The 23,221-nt window shown below is 39.9% G+C and overlaps 1 protein-coding gene across 4 annotated transcripts in view; it reads left to right on the top strand.

Moving 5' to 3' along the window:
* Positions 1–4,223: 4,223 nt before the first annotated feature.
* LOC118822103 (nuclear receptor coactivator 3-like) overlaps positions 4,224–23,221 on the top strand; it is a 120,850-nt gene continuing 101,852 nt past the window's right edge. For all 4 annotated transcript variants that reach the window (XM_036590949.1, XM_036590948.1, XM_036590951.1 and 1 more), the window contains exon 1: positions 4,224–4,375. The gene's annotated coding sequence lies outside the window, so the exon portion shown is untranslated. The remainder of the gene's footprint in view (positions 4,376–23,221) is intronic.

Below are 23,221 nucleotides of genomic sequence, written 5' to 3' on the forward strand. Positions count from 1 at the left end.
CTAACCTCTTAAAAGATATCCGACTACATCTTCTTCAAAATAAATGTGCCAAAAAGGGTTCTGTGGAGCAATGTCACAGAAGAACCACTTTTGGTTCCCTACAGAACCTTTCAGGGGAAAGAACCATCCCTGTAAGTGTGATGTGTGAGAGTGAAGAACTACTTTAAAGTTCAAAGAATCTCTATATAATGTCAATGTTCTACAGTCGTATGCAAAAGTTAGAGCACATCCAGTCAAATGACACGTTTTAGTTGATTTTCTAAGTGAAATTAAGTGAACACATCCTCTACAGAGAACACACGACTGCACATTTTAATTCACACTTATTGTTTATTTGCAGAATTTAACAAATTGAAAAGAAAATTAAGCAAGAAGGATCTGGGTTCCATTCCCCGGCCAGGGGGCCTTGGGTCCTTTCTGTTTGCATGTTCTCCCCGTGTCTGTGTGAATTGGACATGCTAAATTGTTAGTGATTGTATATGTCTGTGTGTCTGCCCTGTGATGAACTGTCCAGGATGTTTTCTGCCTTCTGCCCAATGACCACTGGGATAGGCTCCTGCACCCCCCGTGACCCAAAAGGATAAGTGGTTTAGATTGTGTGTTATATCCAGCAAATAAACTAAAAAAAAAATTGTGCATTCAAATGTGCAGAAGTGTGTTCAGAACATGTCATTTAGCCCTTAAACTTTTGCACACTGCCGTTGTACCAACTGAAGATTTTTCACCTGGAACTGTACGTCCAGGCCAAGAAGCATGAACCATTTACTGTGTAGGTACAGTAGGACAGATTGCTGGGGGTAATAATAGTGAAGATGTTACCAGCGGAAGTGCAATCCTACACTCTTAAAAGCTCTTACATGTGAAGCGTCGTGACCTCTCACATGTTAAATTTATGCCAAGGAGGAAACGCTGTAAAACCTGCTTGAGTTTACTGAAACAGTTTAAGGAACCTGGCTGCTGTGACTCGTTCAAGACAATTTGTTTATTTGTTTATGGTGTTTTTATTACTGCAAGTTAGACAGCAGCAAACAACAATCCAACAATAGTGACTCATTTCCCACAAACCATTTGAGCTCAGTCCATTGTTAAGTCACGTTCGAATATAAAGTGAGGCATTTTAAAATGTTTCACTGGGGATAAATCTTGTAAAGTAGTATGCTAGAACTATCTTACTTGTCCTAAACATACAGCATGTCCAAAAGTATTCAGACTCTGCTTCTAAGGAAAAAGCCCCCCCTTCAGCAAAGGGCTGTGGAGCAGTGGGCTGCATTTGGGGTGATACATCATCAGTATGTGACCTCACTAATGCTCTTGTGGCTGAATGCAATCAAATCCTCACAGAAATGTTCCAACATCTAGTATAAAGCCTTCCCTGAAGAGTAGAGCTGTTACTGCAGCAAAGGTTTAGAAAACGAACAGTTCTGGTCTTGAAATCTGATTGGCTGAGCCGCGTTCAAAGCTGTTGTAAAATCTATGATATGCCACGACTATGACCGCCTCACAACAACTGAATTGTGTATCACTGCGCCACGACACAAAAAACCCTTGTGCTGTTAACAGAATAATCTTTGACTCTCATCCTGCTCCCATGGAGTATATTGATGAAGTAAGAACCAGTTTCTTGTTTAAACTGGGAGGCTGGCAACTTATGTTCTTAACTAGAACTAGGCTGGTCAGCTAACTAACAGGCTAAAAGATAAACAACAGCCTAAACTACTCCATCATTAATATCACATGCTTGAATTAAAGTACTTACAGTATCATTAACTGTAAATCAGCAGTATATAAGTCTAAAAATGTCATTTGAACGGATTACATGCTTCAAACGTTCATGTTTCAGTCAGAAGTCGTGTCAACCTCAGGCTGAATTCCAAACGTCCCTGTATTCCCTAAATAGTGTGCTAGCTATGAAAGTTTAGAAATTCTAGCGTCTACAGCCAAATAGTGCATCATTTATCAAGCATGGATGTAACTGAGTCCCAAATGACTATTTCTTAGCTGTATTTTGCACCTTTGGGTGTAGGATCTAATATTTAAATTCCTACATAGTGCACTATGTAGGGAGCAGGGAGACATTTTAAATTTAGCCCCAGCGTGAGAAGAGGGGCGCTGCTGGGCCAAAAAGTACTTATAAAGGGAAAGGTTTTGCCTTAAACAGTGCTGTGTTATCATATATTCATTGTTATATGACAAAACAGAGTTATATGTTAAAACAGAGCAGAACAGAGGTTTAAACAGAGCAGCTGTGGGCAGCGTAAGCTATATCTTCATCAACACCATTTTTATTATGCATCAATATGAGGTGCATTAATAAACATAATCATGTTCAAGGTAACACATTTGACTACATTAAGTGCTGCAGTAATACATTACTGTATACGCCTGAAGGATACATTTCAAGCAGCTGAAACAGAAATCCAGCACTTAACAATTCTCTCAGTCTCACAGTAAGCAGATATTAGTGCATAAATAATGTAAATGTAATGTTAATGTGGATTATAAGTGCCTGGCTATGGAGTTTTTCCATAAGTACCTGCAAAAAATAAAAAGAATAAACATGATATTTTCATTCACATAGTTCTCTGAGATTTTAAGACACCTAATATTATTAGTTATACTTACTTTTGAAGGCCTGATTTAATATGGACCTAAGTGTAAGTTTGACAATAATACTAATGATTTTTTCCCTTATAATATTCAACTACTTCATAATCACCCTTAATTTGTTTAATTTCCATTCAGGAGATATTTATGAGATGCAAGATGATCCACCTTCATAAGGAAGGGGAACATCAAAGTAAAAAAAGTGAGTTCAAAAAATTATTACTTACCGAGAAATAGACAAAAACATTTGCAAATCAGTTCAAAGAAGCTGCTGATGTTCTCAGAACAATGAACTGACCACCCCAGAGTCCAGACCCCTACATTACTGAATGTGTTTGATTACTTCAGAAAATGATCAACCGACTTCTAAGACTGAACCTTGGAGGTGTGTCTGCAGATTTCTTTGTGAAACTGAATGTGAGTCTCCTGAAAAGAATGGAAGCTATAATAAAGGGACACTCAACTACAGAAGTCCAGAGAGGCCATAAGGTAGTTATCAAAATTGTTATCTTGCAATAACAAGTTAGTTATCCTGTTATCTCAAGATAACAAAAGTTATCTTTAGACAATGAGTTAATAATCTTGCGATCTCAAGATAACAAAGTTGTTATCTTGAAATGATGAGTTAGTTATCTTGTGATTTCAAGATAACAAAGTTGTTGTCTTGAAACGACGAGTTAGTTATCTTGTGATCTTGAGATAATAAAAGTTATTTTCTTCATATAATGAGTTAATTATTTTGTGAGCTCAAGATAACAAAGTTGTTATCTTGAGATGACAAGTTAATTATCTTGTTATCTCAAGATAGCAAAGTTGTTACCTTGAAATGACGAGTTAGTTTTCTTATTATCTCGAGATAACAAGTTATTATCCTCAGATAATGAGTTGATTATCTTGCGATCTCAAGATAACAAAGTTGTTAACTTGAAATAACGAGTTAGTTGTCTTGTTATCTTGAGATAACAAAAGTTGTTATCTTGAAACAATGAGTTAATTATCTCGACATCTCAAGTTGTTGTCTTGAGATCACAAAAAAATTTAATTCGTTATCTCAGGATAACAATCCAGAAAATTATAGCTACAACTCATGGCCTCTCCCGACGTCCATACAAAACGATACTATGTTTAGTTCTTGTGCTTTTTGTGTTATTTCCTGTTAAATATATGCTTACTTTCTCTTTTTCTTGCACTTTATGTCCATTTGACTGTATATACAGTGTTATTACATTATAAATAACATGTTAGTTTACTGTTTATATAAATTGCTATGATACATCGTATATATAACTTACAGAAGGCAACCAATTCATTACCTTCTTTTTCACATTGCACTGCAATCCGCTCCTAAACAATCTCCCTTAAACACAGAAACACAGCCCCGTTAGTGGGCTCTGCCCACCTCTTTTTTCAGGTACAGGTCATTGTGTGCTGTCAGGCTGCCCATCAGCTTCACTGGACTATAAATAAATACCGTGGCATGTTGCTGCCAGCCGTCTGCACACAGGACTTCACGCCGAGTGTGACGCGTGTGCATGTAAATGTAGTCCGCTCTGCAGCTGTCGGCGTTGCGAGGCATTGTAGCGAGGACTACACTACCCAGAAAGCCCCGCGGCGGACTACAAGCTGGCTGCCTGCTCTCGGGGAGTGTTTCTCATTTAAACAAACACAGCACGGAAGATGGCGGAGAGAGGAGTGTAAGGGAAAAGAAGAAAGAAAGAAAAGAGGGAGAAGTGGAGGAGATATATGCACTCGTCGGGAGCGGTGTGTATCGGTAAGTGGAGTTGGTTTTTCTGGGAATTTTTGGTCCTCGTGCAATCTTTGTCGTGCGCGATCGGTTGGTGTTGCACGCGCGACGGTACCGCGGACCTGAGCAGTGTGTGTGTGTGTGTGTGTGTGTGTGTGCGCGCGCGCGCGCGCGCGTGCAGTGTGCTGCAGCTGAAACTGCACAGTGCATGTTGCATGCATGCTTTTAAAGTGCATCCTTCACCTGCATCACTGTCGCTGTTCTACATTCACAACATGCTTTAGTTGCTTTAATACATTTGTCTCTTTTTTCCTGCCCTCCTGCGCGTGTCTGACACAGTCCACAGTCCACCGCATCTTCTTTCAGACAGTTTTCTGGTAGACTTTTAACAGTAATCACTCCTGGATCTCCCGGATCTTTCCTGCCTGTGATCCCAGCGCCTCTGTTTAATCTGCTTTATTAACTTGTCCTACTTATAGACTAACTGCACTATCCACTGGAGGATGGGCTCCACTGGAGCCTTGGTTCCTCTCAGTGTTCCACCTCTTGCTGTTAGGGAGTTTTTCCTCCTGAGTCTTGGTCTTTCAGTGCTTCTTTCTTCATGCTTTCAGGGCTTTTAGGGAATGTTTTCCATTCGAGTCTTAGTCTCTCTCAGTTTCATCATTGTTCTGTTAGGGAACCTTTTCTTTTAAGTCTGGGTTCCTCCTGGTGGTTCTTCTTTTTGAGTCTTGGTTCCTCTTAGTTTCTTCCTGATGCTTTTAGGAGGTTCTTCCTTTTGAGTCTTGGTTCCTCTCAGTGCTTCTTTCTCATTCTGACTGTCTTTCCTTCTGACTGTAGGTTCCTCCTGGTGGTTATTGTCTCTGAGACTTGGTTCCTCTTGGTTCTTAGAGAATTTTGACGTTTGAGTCTTGGTTCCTCTCAGTGGTTCTTCCTCATGTTTTTAGAGGCTTTTTCCTTTTTGAGTTGTGGAAAAAGCTCTATACAAATATGGTTAAATTAAATTGCATTACTGCGTTCCCCTGTTTTCCATGCATTTGATAAAGTTTTGCATGAGGCAGCGCCAGCGTATTTGTCTCAAACGAGCCAGAGACCCTTGTGCGAGTTTCACTTTTATTCTGAATGCTGTGCCGTTCTACATGTTGCTTTCACTGAGGAGCTTCCAGCAGCGTTGTTGAAGCGTTTGTTTAATGCACCTCAGTGCACTTTGCACGCACACTCTCACACTTTCTGTTTTCCTGTGCATTAATGCACAACTTTAGATGCTCTAGACTGACTGCATGCACAGAGATGCGTTGGGCTTAAACTGGATGTGCAAAATATAAATGACCTGTACTTGCAGACAGAAAGGAGAGTGTGACTGGAGTTTGTGATTACTGGCTCAGTTTCGAGTGCTGGAAATCATAGTGTGTCAAAATAGTGATTCTGTGTAACACTGAAGGCTGTGGACTGTGCAGCAAGTGTGCAGTAGAGAAGTAGTGTAAGATTAGGGTTGTTCTTGTTGGGCTTTGATGGATGCTGGACGCTGGCTATTGTGATCAGGATGACTTTTCGTGAGTTCATCTGTCATGTTAAGTAATGATGCATGATTTACGGGATTATTAACACTAAACCCAAACAGATCAGATATTGACTAGACAAGATCGCCCACATGTGATGTAGTTTCAGTGCTCTTTTATCTTAATTGTATTCTTGTCGTGGAATTAAGCCAATAATTTTCTACATACATAAAGTATTAATTTGACCATTAAACTGTATTGACAAATTTTTTGTGCTAAGAAAAATATTAATGCACTTAAGCAATCCCTTGCATTGCTATGACCTAGGTTTTTAGAAATTAGAGAGAAAAAACATGCCTACATTGGAGCTTTGCAGCAATTTACGGTCTAACTTTCTGTACGAGAGTGCCCTTACGGTGCACTGTAGGGCTCCACAGACAATGTCAGAAGCTGATGTGAAGCACTGCTCTAATGACGAATCGAAAGCTGACAGCTAATGGCGCCCCCTTGTGGAGGATTTGTATCCTGCTAAACGTGAGTTCTTCAGTCTAAAAACCGCCAGGATTCCAGCAGTCAGATTTAGCAGTCAGGCTACATAACACAAATAAATATTAGATTTAGTTCCTTGAAGTCCTCCTTATGATGATGCAGATATGTTGTGACAACAGTCACACATTCTAAGCATTTGTACAGTAGTAGTTCAGTTTTTGAGCTGTGCTTGTGGGTGTTTTGTAACAGCTGTTTAGCTGTGTGAGGTTATTTGATCCATTCTGTCATTGCAACCCTTAACTGTGTGTTTATTGTGGAAATGATGACGCTAAAAATATAATTTATCATGCAGCCCTAAAGTAGTTGAATAATATTTAATACATGAATTGAGTTTAGAAATAATGATCAAATGCAAAAAATTTGAACATACTGGTCAAATTACATGCTTTTATTGATTTTCCTCTGCAGGCTTAAATAAGGTGTTTTTCTGCTAATTTTAATGCACAATTTCTATTTATTTGCTAAGTTTAACATATTGGAAAATAATAAAACATAAATTATAAAATACCATATACCATAGCCCTACTTAGAAAATCAACAGTCAATCAAACGTAATTTGACCAGAGGCGCATTTAATACAGTACCTTTACACTGTGTGCACACTTAAAAAGATGGCTCTTCAAAGGTTCTTTAGTAAAGAAAATGGTCCTATGTAGAACCATGAACACTCAAATAACCCTTTGCATGATTACAGGGTTCTTTGCATGGTGCAAGGATTCTTCAGATTGATGGAGAATGTGCTGTAGATGGTTCTATATAGAACCTTTTAGAAAAGCGTTCTATATATCACCAAAAACAGTTCTTCTATTGTTACAAGCTTGACATCGTAACAATAGCAGAATCTTTTTTGGTGCTATATAGAACGCTTTTCAAAAATGTTCTATACAGGACCATCTACAACACATTCTGAAGAACGCTTTCATGATGCAAAGAACCCTTTATTCATGTAAAGGGTTCTTTGAGTGTTCATTGTTCTATATAGAATCATTTCTGTACCAAAGAACCCTTGAAGAACCATCGATTTTAAGAATGTGGAGCGTCTTTGAACTTTTGAAATAGTTTTTTTGTTTTTTTTTACACTCATTCATATCAAAGATGGTTCTTTAAAGAACCTTCCATTGGCATCCTTTATGTCCCTTTTTGGTTCCGTGTGGAGTGTGTTGTGGCCTATTATGGCCCCAGTTCATCGGGGACATTTCAGGACATACTGTTTTACATGGAGAAGAACAAACAACAAATCCCTTGATTCCTTGATTGGCAAGTTTAGCAGGAAACTAGCAAGATGGCTTCAGACAGTGTGGAGACCTCAGAGACAGAAATTTGCATGTTGAGCAAATGAAACTGGAGTGAACAGAGGTGACTGTTCACTTTGTTTGAGGAAGGTGTCAGATGAACATCAGTAGCCAACTACTAACCAGCTGTATGTATCTTATAAATACTTTTGATTTTAAAAAATCTATTAAAAATATTAATAGAGAGATATATCAGTCAGGAGTTTGATTACAGGTCTTCACACAGGTGAGGTAAGCGTAGTGAAAAGGCTTGCAAACTTTTGTTGCATATTTGCTTACACTGAACTGTGAGGCTGCTTCTCAGTATTTAAAGAACTGAGCATTCACGCTCACTTACAGTCTGATCTTGTGTTTGTATAAGGAGTGTGACACTGACAGTTATACTAAAATGAGTGATTGAAGGAATTTTCTAACGTAACTCACTGACTTCCAGCAAACTGCGGAATCCACAACCGAATAGAGGTAGACTCTACAACTCAATAGAGGTGCAAGATTACCATCCCTGGGGGGTGAGTTATTTGTTTCACTCGTTCAGCATCGGCACTTGGTGGCTGCTTGAGTCCTATGACAATAAGTAGCTGCTGACACTCTTGTTTTCTCAACAAAGCTGAGGTTGGCTTCCTATTGGCCAGCTTCTCATGAAAATTTTTCGTTCCACCTTAAGTGGAGCCGTAGTAACATATAACTGCTGCTTTATGAAATCGTGGAACAGTAAACTTCTAATTCTTTTAAGCTTTGTGTTTTCTCTTAGCTCCAGTAACTGATACGATTGTGTGATGGCTTCACAGATGAGATAGCATTTTTAGCATATTGCAGTTCTGAGATCTGCACCAGGGCTGAACAGTATGGGGAAAATACCTAATTGCGATTTTTCTGACTAATATTGCGACTGCTATTTAAATTGCGATTATTTTCTCTAAATTGAAGTTCAGACCTTTTTTTTGGCCAAGAAAACCAGAGTATCGACCTTTTCTGGCTTAAGTCTTGACTCCTCAGTGTAGTGCGCCAGACTGCCAGTAAGTTGTGGTTATGATGTCACAAGACATGGAGGTTTAGTGGCCTCTGATTGGTCTAGCTTATCTAGAGGCAGTTCACAAACTCTGTGTAAGGCCTCAGCTTACTTTTCGCGAGGTGACATTTGCCTGGCCTTGCGTGGAAAACGAACAACCACAGACGTTACTTGGAGGCTTCGTTTGCTGTATCGTGCACATGGCAGCTGGACAAACTCCACATTCGAAGACAGTACGCAACAAAGCCTGTGATTGGTTGGTAAAAAAGAGCCGTTCCATTAAACAAAGATTGACGACTTTAAGGAGCTTTGTTTCACAAAAAATACGCTGAGCACTTTGGCAGAGACACCAGTATTGCACTGTTGAACACAATCAATGACTACTTTCCAAATGTACGGTGTTAAGTCTGTTATTCAGTAGTACTAACAAGTAGTAAGAACCAAAACATATAGATTATCTTATATTCAGATTTGCAAGAGGACGAGGATGAAGTTGGCTTCCTATTCACCAGCTTCTTGTTCGAATTTTCTCATTCCACCTTAATTAGTGGCAGGATTCTGGACTAGTGGTGCAACGATTATCCAACTTAGTCAACTAAAATTGACGAACAAATTAGTTGCCAACTAATTTAATAGCTAATTGGTTGGTTGCAAACAGTTTCAGGAGTTAGTTCTATGTGAACATACAGGGGAGCTGGACAAAGGGTTTTAATGATGAAATGAAATGTTTACACAAAATCGTTCAAATTTAACTGTTCATACAGAACAAGTTTGCCACAAACATTTGCCACTTTCCCATCCGCTCCATCAGAGCGCATCTTCTCTGCAGCGGGGAGTATCTGCTCTCAGAGGAGAGCGAGCCTCTCAGAAGAGCGCAGAGAGGTGCTGACTTTCCTACGTTTCGATAAAAACCTGTGATTGTAGAATGTAGTTGAAACAGAGTGTAGACAGACAGCAGACTGCACTGTTTAAATTTCAGACTTAAATTTTAAAACTGATTTAGTTTTGTTAGATTTTACTTCTGCTACTTTGCACATCCTTGGTTTTAAATTTGGACAGGAAAAATATTTAGGAGTTTTATCTTTTGTATTAGCAGGAAAGTTCATCAAAACAGTGAATTTTTGAATGTTATTCATCCGTATTGTCTTTATTGTTAGCAAATGCATAAAACAACCTCAAGCTAAATGTAAAAGCTGATAGCTACATAAGTTATTTGGTAATTGAGCGATTCATAATCGGAATAATCGGTTATTCGCTTCAATAATCAATAGATTATTCGACTGTGAAATTAGTCGTTTGTTTCAGCCTTAATATCATAGCATTACCTGCATTAGTGGAGCATCCACGACGGGCGAAATGAAACCTCGCGAAGGCACTTTCTGCTTTACGTAACCTTTGAGAATTTCATTTCGCTAGAAGTACACTGAGGCCTTTAGACTGATGGATGTTGGCTACACATTAAAAGAAAATCTGCTAAAAGTAGTCAGAGATTACGAAAAAATCTGATGATGGCGCATTTTCTGACATTTTAATCATTTAACCTGATTGGTAGTCATGATGGACGGAACATACCATTGTTTCATGATACTGTGGCCAGTCGGCTCAGACCCACACCAGTAAAGCAAGCTGTGCTGAGAAAACGGACACTGAAGAGCGGCTGCTATAGACTAAGACTAATGTTCCTCAGTGGAGCACTTGTCACATTTTATCTTTATTTGTCAACGAAGCTCAAGGCAGATATTAATGAAGTGTAATAACGCACATTCTGCATTCTCATTTTATTAAAGTCGGCCCTGTCCCGTTTAATACAGCTTTAACGTGGGACACGCAGTGGATGCTGCTCTTATTTAATGTGGAATGATTATTTTAAACTGCTCGATGCATGACCTGCATGAAGAACAGCGTGAACTGTAGAAGTATTATTGATGCTTTATAGTAGCTGTTTTTATACCACAGTAGCGTCTCTGTTTGCCACTGAAAGGAGCTCAGTGTATCAGAGATGCGCTTTCTTCAGTGTTGTTTTAACACTGCTGTATCTCTTAAAGAGCTGTGGACAGTGCGATAAGGAGAGGGATTACAATGACTCATGGATTTAGAGAGATTCACACCACACATGACCCAATCTCTGTCCTCTTCCACTCTGCCCATTCCTCAGCTGACCAGTTTCTGTGTGTCTGCGAACAGTGGCCTTTACTGCTTGCCCTGGGATCGATGCAGAGAGCTAAACAAACCCAGAGAGACTGAGAAGTTTCAGTAGTCAGGGGGAGAGATGAAAAGAAGGACGGAAGCAGCTTGAGAGGCACGAATGGCTGTCGCTGAGATGTACTCTGCACTCGGAAATCGGTCTGGTCCTACAGTATAAGGTATAAATACAGCCTGTTGAACACACCTGGAAGTGCTGAGCCTTAAAGGGCCCATGTCCTACATTTTTGTTGTAAGACGTTTTGACAAAAGTGATCATAATTCATTATTACATGACCATTTTCTAACCTCCCTTCATCATCACCTAAGGTTGAGCTGGCTGGTTTTGTTGCTTTGCCTTTTAAGACTGATTAAGATTAAGTGACCCTTATTAGTCCCACAATGGGGAAATTTCACCTCTGCATTCTAACCCATCCGTGCAGTGAAACACCACATACGTACTAGTGAAGACACACACTAGAGGGCAGTGAGCACACTAGCCCGGAGCGGTGGGCAGCCCTATCCATGGTACCCGGGGAGCAGTTGGGGGTTAGGTGCCTTGCTCAAGGGCACTTCAGTCACGTACAGTCGGCTCAGGGGATCAAACCGGCTGGTTCCCTAACCTCCAGCCCATGACTGCAAATGTTTTGTTGTTTTTCTAAGTGAAAATAAGTTACACGGGACAAACTTCAAAATGCCATTTTTTTGCAAAAAATAATGTCTGTTTATTTGCAAATATTGGAAATATTGGGGGAAAAATATAAAGTATGTGCAGAAATGTGTTCTCTAGATGGTGTGTTAACTTATTTTCACTTAGAAAATCAACAAAATGTGTCATTTGACCAGGGGTGCCCAAACTTTTGCATACTTTTGTACTATATGTAAATTACCACTGTTCTGATCGGCTGCCCTGCATTGTGGTTCATTCAAAAAGCAGTGTGAGTGGGTGGAGCGAATCTGCTGTAGGCTGAGGTGGATGCATCTTTAGGTGTAAACATGAGTCAGCTTTTGTGATGTCACAAAAACAAAATGGGCTGTTTTTGCAGCTTAGTTTTCATTTATGGACTGTATGGGGAGTAAAAGGTATGGTTTGAAATTTTAATAATATGTATATACCAAATCAAACCCCTTTTATTTCAAAAAGGGGGAAGATTTTAGTTTTCCTTGATTCAGGCCCTTTAAACAGAAAACAATCTTAGCCTTGATTCTACGTAGCAACACTGGACAATGAAGAAAAGCATGTTGTAGTGTTACTAACCCTGTCAGTGTTAACACATTAACACATCCTTCCGATTAATTATTAACACCACAGATTTTTTAGGGTACATATTATGGAAATTCAAATATTTCTTTCATTTTTGATATTAATGTAGTTAAGTACTGTTAAAATTTCAAAATGTACCATTCACTTCCCTGTTCAAACAGTCCATGTCCCTGCTGTGGGAACAAAACCTTGTATGTTTATCCAGTTTTTCAGTTTTTGACATAGTTTGAAAATGCCTGTTGAACTTTACATTTCATGATGAATGGACCAAAAAAAATGGCCCAAAAATAACTTTGAAAAAAGTCAGCTTCCTTTGACTTACATTAAAAGTCAAGCATGTTTTTTCCTTCTCCTGTAAAGTTGCCATTTTGGAGATACGAGGTTTTGTTCCCACAGCCCATTTTAAATGCGCTGTATTTGTGATGCCACAAAAACATTTAAAGATATCCACCTGTTCAGCCCTCAGTGGTTTAGCCCCACCCATTCACAGTGATGTCATAAGGAGTGTTTCAGCCCAGTGTGCTTTTAGAACGAAGCGTGAGGGCAGCCAATTAGAAGAAAGCTCATTTACATATATCAGTTCTAAAGGTACAATAACAAAAACAGCCTGTTTAAATCTTAGGTTGGAAAATGGTCTTGTAAAAATACATTCCATCTGTTTTTCATCCATAAACCTTAGAGATGTTATAAGTGCATCTGAGTGAATAAAATAAAATGCTAGAAAAATGTAATATATGGGGCTTTCGCTTCTGTCTGAGATTGCTGAAAAAAGCCTGCTGTTCTTTGAAGACGGCACTTGAAAGAAGAGTCCGCTGAGCTCTGTTTCCTCGCTGACCTCCTTGTTTGTTGTGGGAGGCAAGGGGTGTGTCGGGTTTGAGAAATAGCAGGGTGTCGCGTTAGCGAGAGCACAAGCATCAGAGCAGGAGAATTACAGCGCCATCTTTCTTACGACGATCCTCCTAATTAGCAGCATGCCTGCCCCTCGCGTTCTGCAGAGGGGCTCCTAAATCCTGGGGAACGGGGGTGGGCCGACACGGCCATGCTGCCCGGCCTGCCGCTCACCACGTGGGGGTCACGGGGATGAATGAGGAGCCGGGTGACAGTGATGGATGGCGTCTGCTGAAAGAAAGGGGGCAGGGAGGATGTGGTGACTGGGTCAGGATCAGGAGGAGAAGGAGGGGGCTGGGGGCATGAGGAACCACACAGTTCTCCAAGCTGGACGGCAGCCGAGGAGATGGCCATCCATACCAGAGAGAGTGTTGTATGCAAAAGTTTGGGCGCCCTGGTCAAATTGTGAAAATAGGTACACATGCACTATAGAGAACACACATCCGTGCATTTCATTACAGAATTACTGTTCATTTGCTGAGTTTCACATCCATCCATACATCTTCTAAGCTACTAATCCTTCTGGGTCGTGGGGTGAATTTGACATATTGGAATAAAATAAAACATAAAATGTGGATTGTGCAAAAGTTATTGCACAGTTTATATGTTTTTTCCCCCATATTAAACTTTCTCACGTTAAACTCGGCAAATAAACAGAAATGGTGCAATAAAATTTGCACATTAAAGTTGGCTCCCTGTAGAGAATGTGTTATTTTTCATATAATTCTTTAACACATTCTAATATCTTCAGAAATGCGGGGCAGAAGTGAAACAGCTGTTTGCTAGAACATTTTTTATTTCATTTGTTTTCATATGTTTTTAATTATCTGTTTACTTACTGTTACTGCATTTACTCATTAGTCACAGAAGTTGTTAACCTTAATGTGGATATTTATTAATGCCTTGTTTAATTGAAGGGACACTTCAGCTAAAATGCAAAGTTTGGGCTTTGCTACATCCATTGTAAACATGCCCCCTCACATCCTACAGCAGTGCTGCAATAGTATCTGCGGTGAGATTTTCCAGTTTAAAGACTCAGAAAACCCCCCTCTGGTGATGCATCTTGAAGGTGTGAGGAGCGTCTAAAAAAACTACAACTGCAACGTTTGTGCTGAAGAAAGTTTTCATTACGATTGTCTTTGACGGCCAAAATAAGAGTCGCACTAATGCTAGCTTGCTTGTAATTATTGGCCTGTAGAGCAGTGTCTAGTCCAGCAGTCAGTATTGGTTGACACCCACAGGGATTCCTATGGGTTGTGTGAGGTATTTGCATAATGCATGCTACACATAGGGTAAGGAAACATCAGTGCATGAAAACAAAAAATATAAAATCAGGAATTCTGCCAAACCAGTAAGACTGAGGGATATATAGCTGCACTACAGAACACTGCATAACACAACAAATGTATTAAATGCTATTTTTAATTTTAGAATTATCGTTTAAAAAGCAGCCATAATGTGACTGATTACAGTACACTCACAGGAAATGTAGGGGGCGATATAGCTTCTATTGTTTTATTTATGCAAATGAAGACTAACTCACTTGTTGAAACTTTGAGTAGCCACATTTACATGCAGCCTAATAATCGGTTAATGTTCCTATTAATAGCTCAATCGGAATACAATACGTCCATGTATACACGTCGAGTCAGAATAGCCTAGTCCGATTAAGGCCGTTCGGAATACAATTTCTATCTAAATGAAGAAGCTGCGTAATCCTGTAAATAACCATGTAAATGCCTGTATCTGATTATATTCCCAATCAGAAAGTTTAAGTGCATTCATTTGCGTCACATCAAAGTAAAAGTTTCTAACATTAAATATGGCGGGAGCAGAAACTGGTCTGCAGAGGAGAAAAAACAGCAGTGGGATGGGCGTCCAGCTTATCTGTCTCAGAACACGACGTCTTCCTCTTGTCCTTCTTTAATAAGTACATGTGAAGTACATTTTCCTGAGTCTGACATCATTTTAAAGCAGTTAAAAACACAAGCACTGCTCACTGCTGCTCGTCTCACCTTGACTGGACTCACGTGATGCTCGTTGTCATGGTAACGTCTACACTAAGCGGTGCTCCACGCATGCGTACACTTGAATTGGATTACTTATAGTGTGCATGTAAATGGAGATTTCTTAATCTATAATCAGAATGTAGTCAATCGGAATGGCAAACGTCTTTACATGTAAGCACAGCCAGTGATGGCGGAGGCAACGGGAGACTAACCAACATAGGCATAACAGTTAGATGAGTCAATTTATTGAATCATTTCTAGAATAATCATTAAAGAATCATTACTCTTTCTTACTCTGTCTGGCTTTTTCCCGTACTCTTTCCCTTTAAGCTCTAATGCCCTCTCTGCCTCCCCCCTCTTTCTCAGGCTCTTTCTTTCTCTCTCTCTCTCTCTCTGCATGTCGCTATCTCTTTTCACTCCCTCCGTTCTACCTCATGGTGGGATCTCACCAAGCTGGCCTGCACTCCTGCCCCGCTTTGTCCTTTTCACTGCGAGCGGGGGCCTCCTCTTCAGTGTGTCAGCATGTGCTAAAGATAAATTAATCTTTCTGTGCGTCTCATTGATTCCATCTCAGGACGTGGAGGGAAGAGAGGATCCATTCTTTGCTCTTTTTTGTTGTTGTTTTTGGTGTTGTTCTCGCTGCTCCTCCTCCTTCGCTTGGCATTTAAAGATTTTTCCCCCGTCCATCATTAGAAGAAAAGCTTGAAGGAATTCAGTGCAATCTCTATCTTCAAGGACGATTATGATAGAGACGACTTCTCGAAGGACAAGTAGTGTCTAAACATGTTGTGAGCCAGTATTAGGTACAGTGTGTTGGCGTTTCTCACCAGACCATTTTCCACAGTTAACTAAAGCTTGACCAGTTCATGCCAAGAACTGAAGCCAGGTTGTGTTTCAGGTCCAGTTCCTTAAGTCCAAACTTCTGGCCTATTTGCTTTTCCACTGGCTGTCCTGATGTTGCTAAATTCCACCTTTGGAACACCTTCTTCAGGCTAAATTTAGTGTTAGCTTGAAAATGTTGGCTAAAAACATCAGTTACTGAATTAAAAATGATAGTTCTTCAAGGGTTCTTTAGTAAAGAAAACAGTTCTATATAGAACCATGAACATTTAAAGAACCCTTTCCATGATTTAAAAGGTTCAGATTGATGGAGAATGTGCTGTAGATGGTTCTATATAGAGCCTTTTGGGACTTTACATTTACTGTTATGATTCATTTACTGTGTTTAAAGAGTGCAGATCACATGAAACCCAATTTTCCAAGCTATTTTCAGCTGGTGCTGAAGTGTTCTTCAGATTGATGGAGACTATGCTGTAGATGGTTCAGTACAGAACCTTTTTGAAAATGGTTCTATATAATTGTTACAACATCAATAGAAGAATTGGTTTTGGTGCTACATAGAACCCTTTTCAAATAGGTTCTGTATAGAACCATCTACACCAGTCTCCCTCAGTCTGAAGAACCCTTTCACAATGCAAAGAATTATTTAATCATGGAAAGGTTTCTGTGAGTGTTCATGGTTCTATATAGAACCATTTCCTTTACTAAAGAACCCTTGAAAAACCATTATTTTTAAGTGTGTTTTATTTTTATCTTTTTATTATTATTATTATCTGTTGATAAGTATTGGAGCTGAGTTACAAGGGCTATGTTTGCTGGAAGCTAATACTTCATTTATGTGTGTGTGTGTATATATATATATATATATATATATATATATATATATATGTATATGTATATGTATGTGTGTGTGTTTATATGTTGGAACATCATCACCTCAGGTTAAAGCTCTAATACAGACAGTTAGGAGCAGAGTCTCGATAGCCTGACCTCTGACTGCTGCTGCGATATCTCCTCCACTTTGACAGGAAAGCAGTACCTGACTGACATGAAAAAGGCTAATTATAAACCACTGCTTCTGCGTGACGTACAGACAGATTATTTTGCTCTCTGCTACTGCGCTACTACTGCTTAGCTCTAAAAACAGAACTTCATTTCCAGCAGACTAATAAAAACAAAGTGTGCTTTCATAAAAATGGGTAAAAGTAATTTCAGTTGCCTTTTTATTTCAGAATAATCTAATTCATCACGTTTTATTGAATATTTATTTATTGCCTTTGTTCATCTGTTAATTAAAAAAAACTTGAAATCTTCTCTACAAAATGAAACAACCCTTAAAGAAAAAGAACATTACTTCATTAACAGGCTACTAGCAGTGCTCTGTTGGTAACCCTGCCAGTCTGCAGTGTCAGCAGAGGAGGGTAAAGTTCAGCAACCTCACTGCTGGGCTTTAGTTACATTTAGGGCATCATATGGGGGGCAATTATTTGTTATTGCCCACAACCTAATTCTTTGGTGATCTAATAAATGGAGCAGCAGTTACATTCTGGCGCTTCAGGCGTCAGAACTGCTGGACTATTTAAGGTGGAACGGAAAATTTAGCTAGCTAGCTACCAAAACATTAGCATACTATTAGTGATTTTTATGCTTGTTATAAAGAAAAGGGCCATAATACATTGAAACTGCATTAAACTAAGATAATACAGTGGTTATCCTAATTTATAACAGAGAAAATACTCACATTTGTGGGTTTCTTTGGTCGCTCGCGCAGCCATCTTGCCGGTTTTTCTTTTTTTTCCTAATAACACTCTGAGTCTCTGAAAAACCTCTGTTTGGAGGGCCATGTAGCCCTAACACTTCACCCTACCCCTCCATCTCAACAAAAATCGGGACACCCTACCTCTAGGCGTGCACGCGCAAAACAGAGGGCTAAGGGCTAAGTGGTAGGGGCAAGGGGTGAAATGGGGTTGGGCCAAAGTTGTGCTGGTTGATATATATTGGCTGTGCATTTATTGATGCTTCACAGCAGTACTTAAGTTTAAGCCATGCTCTAGATAAGCGCTGTTCAATGTATGTTAGTTGCCAGGTGCTTCAGATTGTTTTGAGTAAAGTTTGAAATACATAAATGTTGAATAAACAGAGGCTTTTCCTTCTATTCCTTCTGTCTGGTTAATGTTTACAGTACTGTGTAAGGTTCACTTTGGTTTAATATTAAGAGAAGAAAACAGCAAAGCAGTCCAAGCACGACAAGCTATAAGCTTACGAAGACATACTTTAAGTGCAGAGCAGCAGAGTAGGGACTGTATTAAAGGGCCCATTTCATGAAAATCTAAATTTTTCTCACTTTTAGTTTTTAAATAAGAGTTTGATCTTGTATGTAAAAGTTGTTAAAGTTTCAAAACATACCACTCCCCAGTCCGTGCAGTCCAGTCATGAAAACCAAGCCGGTTTTAAGTCATTGCTTTTGTGATGTCACAAAAACTGACACGTTTGCATATATACACATGTTCAGCCTGCAGCAGTTGAGATCCACCCACTCACATTGAAGTTAAAAAGACTGTTTTGGCTTGGACTGCTTTTTGAGTGAGGCACAATGCAGGACAGCCAATCAGAACTGAGCTCATTTACATATCAGTCTTAAAGGTACAGTAACAAAAACAGCCTATTTCATTCTAATGGATAAAAAGAGTTTGTGATTCAAAGTGTCATATTGAAAACTTGTTCAGGGCTTTATAAAGCGACATTATGTTACAAGTTTATCTTAAAATAACATCTTAAAAATAATTTTGATGTTACACTGACTAATAGGGAGAATGGCATCCCTGTCATTGCTACTTCGGGCCTGGAATGCCTGCTATAGCTCTATGTAACTTTGGAGGAGTGGGCACGAAAGATCTGCATAACACTTTATAGCAACAAATGTGTCTTTAGCTCTTTAGAGTAAGAGAAGAAGAGAGTGACCAAACAACAGACTGGACAGGAGTACATCTCAGACTGTTGTTTCCTTGTTGGTGAGAGCTAAAAGAGATGATAGGATGCGACAGTTTCACAGCTAACGGGAAAACAAGGAACGTTCGTCAGCTGTGTACATCCCTGCCAGCGTATTAATGAAGGACTTCGACGTAGGCTGTAACCTTAGAGTTTTGTAGTTTTTTCCGGATGCCAAAAGTCACCTAACCTTAGTAGGGTTTCAGACCAGCATGCAAAGAAATAAATTCATCTCACGCCAAAAAGTTTGGCCAGTCTTTGTCAATGTCACACCAAATAAGCCTTCAAAGTTTGCTGCCTTCTGTAATAAAATCCTGTTATATTGCTCCACCTTGTAAGTCGACATGCTTCTTTCTCTTCTGATGTTGTTCTTTGCTGGTGTCGTGCCAAATTCCGACTTCCTGGCAGAATCCAACTTCCCTTCGTGCCGGCTTATGGAGTCTACAAATTACACTCACAATTTTACAGAGTAGCAACCAAAAATGCGAATGTCTATGTAAGGTGTGCACGTGAAGGAGACTCGGATTCTGCATTTTTCAGCTTGTCAACAAATGCACTTGTACATGAGGGGGGCTCGCAGCCTGATTTGTATTTAAAACAGTGGTGTAATACCCTCTGCAACTGTAGGGGGCGCACAAGAGCAAAAAATAACAATTCTCACATAATGCTGCTTTAATGCATACTGAGAAAACTCTTTTGAAATTTGTGCTTTACATAACAAAGAACAAGACCATAATAAACCCTGAATGTGATCCTTAAGATAAAGCGTAACCCGCACGCTCAGCCAGGAACCTGTCTAAGTCGAACGTGCTTGAACATTGACGTTTGCAGTGGGAAAGCACTAAATCCAGGTACTCTAACTCACCTTGCTTTGGTCTTGGCCCAACTATGGAACTGTGCCTGTTGACTTAAGTGCTGAGGGCACCCTGATGTTGAAGCTTAGTCGAGGGTACATTTACGTTGTAATTGCAGTCATTTGAATCTCGCTTTCTTTCACTCCTCACTTGCCTCCTTTGGGAAAATCCCCCACAAGACCACCCATTTTGAGTGGGCTTCTGTTTAATTTTCATGGAGGGTGGCTGATCTTTGTGTTCTCTCACCCGCAATTATACCTCCATTCACCGGAGTCTGGTTGGGTACAGTTCCAGTCAGCCGTCTCCCATCGACCTCCTGCAAATATTTGTTATTGTAATGATTTGAGGCCACTTTGTTCCTTTTCTTAAAGGTTCCTGTTCTTGGTTCTGGGGCGCACAATATTAAAAAAAAAAACTTTAAGTTGAGGTTCTTTAATGGAAATGGTTCTCCTGGCATTTTATTTACACACAAACCATACATTTAAAAGCTCTTTAGGAAACTAAAAGTGCTTCTTCTCCAGCATTGGTCCAGAGAATCCTTTTTAGCAGCTTTATTTTTAAGACAGTAGGTTCGTAACATGGTCTACGTTCAGTCTCTCAGGGTGGAAGGACGACTGGGGGGAGCAGACTTTGGAATTTAGATTGGGCTTTATGACTCACTATGACTTGCAAAGCAATGCCTTACATAATGCTATCTGTGCAAGTCCTCCAAGAGGTTTGTTTTCTTAAAGAAGTGCCTCGTATCCTCTATTTGTTTGCCCAAATCATGCTGCTGTCCAAATAAGCTGGTGAAGGTCTCCTTGAGAATGTTGTGTAGCCAAATTGCTTTTGACTGTAAACTCCATTCAGTGTGGCGAAAACATAACATCACAATACATAAAGAGATTTTATGTGATATGTAATTTATTTGTGATATTTTTATTTTTTGAGGTTTTATAATGCACAGGAAGCATCGGCCACTTAAAAAAAAAGTTAACAGTTAAAAGTAAGGATGGGCAGTGATGTCAGAATCATGTAGGCACATTATTTTCTTTAAGAAAAGATCATCATCGGACTGACGTTTACATTTAACATCTAGTGTTAGGGGGTCTAAGATAGACAGATAGATAGATAGAACTTTATTGAAATTGCAGAACACAACACAAAGTGAACTGCCAACGCAAATGTCTGCCATGAATCTTCACATGTAAACTTTTAGTTAAAAATCAGTACTGTGTTTTTTGAAATTGATACAGTATCACAAAACATATCATAACACTCAAGCATATCAATAGTTTCTTACACCCCTAGTGCGTACAGTAGAGGTCTGCACAAAGTGGGTTCACTCGTGGGTCTCTCGTGATCTGCTAAGTAATTTGCGGTCGAGCTTCATTTTGAAGCACGGCGGTCATTGTAGGTAAACAGCCAACAGTAAATATCTATGCACAAAATCAAACTGATTTTTTCCGCAACAGTTCTTTTAGCTTTTTCGCCTGTGCCGTGGCCTCAGTCTCTGTCTTGGCTTTAAATGAATTTCAGCTGACTTGTACGCGTCTTATAGAGTAGTTAGTTAACAATATAATGCTGACACAGATAAAAATGTTAGTAGTGAAGCCAAACTGCTACGTTTTTCTTTATTTATTTTTTTCTGCCTGTGGTGCTGCCAACTTGTCAACCTGTTCTTCCTGTGAACTGAAGGTGAAAACACAGAGATAAAAAACAGTTTGAAAGTTATCCAGATAACTGAGGATGGAGTCTAAGATGACTTGAGTATTAAATCTGGTGCAGTTCTATTCCTAGTCTGTTTGTCTGTTTGGATGTGAGCTCGTGTGGTAGGTTGATGACATTCTCACACATATGTGTTGGGCGTTCGGAGCCAGCCACTCCTGGAATGGTTTCCAGATGGACCTTGTGTTAAATTTACTCGGCGACCTGTCATGGAAAACATGACAACATCTTAAACTTTGACCGATTTGTTCACTTCTGTGGATGGGTGACTTATATAGCTGCTTGCAAAATGAGCCGTATGTCGAAGCTCCTCCAAGTGGCATTTATTAAATAATAAATTAAATTTAAAAAAAAAGTGTAGCCCAAAATGGTGAACTTGATGTAGCTGCATTTTACGGACTATTTTTAGCTGTTTTTCGTGAACGATTGTTGCGTGTCTCCGGTTGATCCGAAGACTGAAAGGAGTAAAAGAAGAGATGGCAACTATTCTTTCTTTCTTTCACTGTAGCGACTCCAGCTTAAATTCTGGGAGAGTGTTGCATCCAGCTGTTACTCGGTTGTGTGAAGCGCCGTTGCCATGGCAACACGCTCCTGCATGCTGGCTCAAGGTCGTTCATTCCAGTAGCGCTCGCGCGCCGCCAGGACGGGAGACAGGGAGACAGCCAGTGAAGAGAGAGGGAGGGAGAGGGAGAGAGAGAGCATCAGGGAAAGGTGAGAAAGAGGAGGAAGAAGGAAAGAAATGATGTAAAATCATTGTCATCGAAGCACGCCCCGCTCCCGAGGAGCCGTTCCACGAGGGTTTAGTTTGAGCCTTCAATAAAGAAACAAACAAAAGGAACCTCTGACCTTATGGGGCAGCAGGTTCTTCTGCCGGCTGATGAAATATTTAGCCGGTCTGAGGGATTGCCGCTGCGCTGTGTTGCAAACGAGCCAGCGTGTGCTACTGTGGGTCTACCTGAGGCTTCTCGCAGCAGCCCACATTGATTTCGGCTTTGTTATTTATTTTGGCGATTTCTCGGCTCCCTTCAGGGGGGACGCATCCTCCAATAGTGTGCCCACCCTCCCAAGGTCCACATGGATCTAGATGGAGAGAGTCTAGCCTGAAGACACTTTAATATTGAGAAAATATTGAGCCCAGAGTGTTGAGATGCACAGTGTTTGTATGTCTAAGCTGATGAGAAGAAATGACCCCAACTTGAGCCGACTGATGATCTTCTTCCATCACCGTAGCTTTTTTTGTCTCCTGTAGAGCTGATGGCAGCATGCATGTTCTTAATGCGCCTGCATGAAAGGAAACAACTCTGCAACACACAAAGTGAAAAACACTGTTAGTTTGTTTGCTAACATAAAATCTTATTCTTTTAGTGAGGAAACTGCTTAAGAATGAATGTTTTTACATTATACAGTGAAATAAGATGCACAGTTGGTGTATATTCAGAATTATGCGAATTAAGTGAAAAACAATGAAAAGAGTAAATATTCCATGCTTTATTTAATATACAATAGAGATGATATTTAAATATTATTTGTCTAAAAATACAGACATTCAAAAAGCAAAATTTGTGAAAATGCCCACCATTACTGATAAAACTTTGCAGTTTGCGCTGATGTTGATGTTTGCGTTCTTTGTTTTCTTTCATTTTTCTCCATGTGCGCTGACTCGGAACGCTCTCATGACAGACCATTGACCCCGATTGTTGAAATGTTACCAGACCATTGCTGTGGTATCCCAGGTGTTTGCTAAGGTGTTTGTAGGCCATTGCTGTGGTGTCCTAGGTTGTTGCTGAGATGTTGCT

Source organism: Colossoma macropomum, unplaced genomic scaffold (assembly GCF_904425465.1).
Source record: "Colossoma macropomum unplaced genomic scaffold, Colossoma_macropomum, whole genome shotgun sequence".
NCBI classification, from domain to species: Eukaryota; Metazoa; Chordata; class Actinopteri; order Characiformes; family Serrasalmidae; genus Colossoma; species Colossoma macropomum.